Source organism: Dermacentor albipictus, chromosome 2, assembly GCF_038994185.2.
Source record: "Dermacentor albipictus isolate Rhodes 1998 colony chromosome 2, USDA_Dalb.pri_finalv2, whole genome shotgun sequence".
Lineage (NCBI taxonomy): Eukaryota > Metazoa > Arthropoda > Arachnida > Ixodida > Ixodidae > Dermacentor > Dermacentor albipictus.
Window position 1 is genome coordinate 12,254,117 of NC_091822.1, and position 2,845 is coordinate 12,256,961.

Below are 2,845 nucleotides of genomic sequence, written 5' to 3' on the forward strand. Positions count from 1 at the left end.
CTTTTGGACTCTGCAACGCGCCAGCCACGTTCGAGCGCATGACAAATAATGTCTAACGTGAACTCAAATGGAAGACTTGCCTGTTCTGTTTTGGTGATATCGTTGTCTTCGACATTTTCGCAACATCTCCCGCGCCTTGTCTCTCTTATCTTGACAAAACTGGACTGCAGCTGGATACGAAAAGAACCACCTTTGCAAGTAGGACAATCAAGGTTCTAAGACATTTCGTTAGCAAAAGAAACAGCGTAAGAAACTCACCGCGTCCTCTACATCAATTAGCACTGCCGGGTTTTCTTAGCCTTGCCTCACACTTCCGGTGTTTCATGCGCAACTTCGCGGTGCTTGCAATGTTGGGTATGAGCCTACCATCTTTCACACGTACGCTCACGGTCATGGTCTTAGTGACCAGGTTAGACCCGCAAGAGCAGCGATGGCTGATCCGGTGGCCACAGGGAGTGGCGCGAGCCATTGGGGCCCTAAACTAAGGGCTCCACCCTACGAGGAACTCTTACCGCCTCATTATAAATAAATGTTTTCTCTCTCTTTCTCAGTTTCGTTCTCTTGCAACGCGACCATACCTTCCGTGGACGAGTCACTAGCCGTTCCCTGACACTTGCAGCGAAAAATTACACGATAACCTAGCAGGTGTCTTTTGCTTGTCGTTTGGGCTGCACAAAACTTCCGCCCATAGACAAGAAAACCATGGCCAGGCGGCGCTACTGCGCCTCTTGACAGCGCCCCCAATGTGGAAGCGTCAAGTCGGGCGGTCGCGCCGTGGCGCAGTCTCCGCTTTGTTTACATTGTGTTGTCCGCGCTTTTCTTCGCTGCTCGTGCTCACGGCGCTCCGTTTTCGACGGCGGCAGATCGCCTGCTTGCGCAACAGCCATGCAAAGATTGCCGTGCGGTTGCAAGAAGGCTGCCGACGCCGACAGCTTTTTTTCGTGGCGGCAACCTCACGATAGGGGAGCGTCTGCTTCCGAACGTGTACGGCGTTGAACTAATTGTGGACGGTGATGTGATAGCGAAAGCCAAGTGCGTGTCACAGGTGTCCGACAAGATCGTAGACGACGTCGAGTTAGAGGTACGCACCATGTTCAGAAATTTAGCCACTTTTATTTCAATTACAACATAAGTCACACTGGCAGCAGAAACTTCTGTTGTCATACTACTCGGTGACTGCAGATCCATTGGGCTGCTTCTTGATGGTTCCGTCACTTCACAAAGGCTTGTTCTGGAGTCTGTTTCACACGTGTCTTGCCGCTGCTCAAGAGCTGCGTCGCTGCAGTAGGAAAGCACATGTCCCAGTGGTGCTGACTGCTGAGAAGACTGTTGTGATTGCCATTGGTCTGTTTGGCGCCGCTTCCATCTGCATCGCATATGAGTGAAACAGTATGTGTGCCTATTTGTTGTGGGGATTAAATTACTCCCAATAATATGTTTGCAAAGGTAACGTTCCTGTGATTGTGTGCATATATTATTCTACAAGAGTGCTACCACTACAAGTTACGATACTTGCACACTTAGATACTTAGAAAGCATGGGGAAACAACAAACATAACGCGCACGTCTCGAGCGGCTGCTTTCCGATCTGCCGCTTCCCGACGCACGCGACGACCGCGGCTTGCATTAAATACGGTCTGATACCACACACAAGTAGCGCGCGGCCCCTTTCGTTACCTGCACAACTAGTAATTTAAGTTGCAGCGTTTGGAAAAAGGAAATAACTCTCTTGAGCTCGTCCATGCCAATCGCGAGGGAAGGCACAGTGCAATCAAATAAATTCGGAGGTTCCAAGTGCCAAAACCGTGCCAAAACCACGAAATCAATATGAAGCCCGCTGTAATGGGGAGTCTCAGGAATAATTTTAAGCTCTGGGGGTTCTTTAACGTGCACAAAAATCAAAGCACACGGTAACAAGGGTGTTCTTGCATTTTGCCCCTATCGAAATGCGGCCGCCGTGGCTGGGAATCGAGCACGCGTCGTAGAGCTTAGCGGCGCAACACGCCTGCATTTACCGCTAACAAACGGCGGATGCCACCACAATTCAACAACGCGACACGACTAAACAAACGGCCGTGCACTAAAAACAGGCATATGACTATTCCGCTTTCAAGATATTACACGCGAATGCGAAAGTATGAGACTTACTCGACTCGGCCGCGCACTGCAGTTATCCATGCTTGTCGTCTGTCCTTATCGTCCCACTTCCCAGGAAATCTGTAGAACTTCACGGGCGGCGTAGGACCTTTCGTGTTTTCGAGGCTGCTGTGGCAATCAACAACACATCAGTATTGCGTGCCACCTTTCCTGGCTGATGAGGTCGCACTCGGCATCGCAAAAACCACGCGCACGAGCGCTCCCGCCGTACAGAACACGGGCGCGCGCCAGCGCAGCGACGACCCTCCAAACTTCCATTGGTCCGCTAGGGGAGCATTCGGCGCTGGTGCCGCGCGGGCAAACTTTAGGTTGCCTCGTCTATATATCTACGGGTGTCAGATTACACTCGTTACCGACCAACACGCATTGCGCTGGCTTTCGTCGTTGAAAAACTTATCGGGTCGCCTTGGTCGCTAGGTTTCCAACCTACAGGCGTGGAAAGAAGCACCAGGACACCGATGCGTTTTCGCGCTGTCTTCTTCCAATCAATCCCTCATCGCTCGCCGTCGGCTTCGCGAGCCAGCCTACGCACCAAGTCTCCTTCATACTCTTTACGTGTGGCAAGGTTAGACTGTCAAGGCCCCGCCCACCCTCCAGCCCGTGTTTCTCACCAACGTACCGACCCGAACGACCAACTTCGTCGACAACTTGGGCAATTCAAACTTTCTGGTGGGGCTTTATGCCGCTA

At 51.7% G+C, this 2,845-nt stretch overlaps 1 long non-coding RNA gene across 1 annotated transcript; it reads right to left on the bottom strand.

The window, feature by feature from the left end:
• Positions 1 to 1,093: 1,093 nt before the first annotated feature.
• Positions 1,094 to 2,472, bottom strand: LOC139055327 (uncharacterized). Its single transcript, XR_011511673.1, has 2 exons — positions 2,149 to 2,472; positions 1,094 to 1,366 (listed from the first exon to the last, which is right to left on the bottom strand). It is a non-coding gene; the product is annotated as an uncharacterized lncRNA (long non-coding RNA).
• Between the last annotated feature and the right edge of the window lie 373 nt (positions 2,473 to 2,845).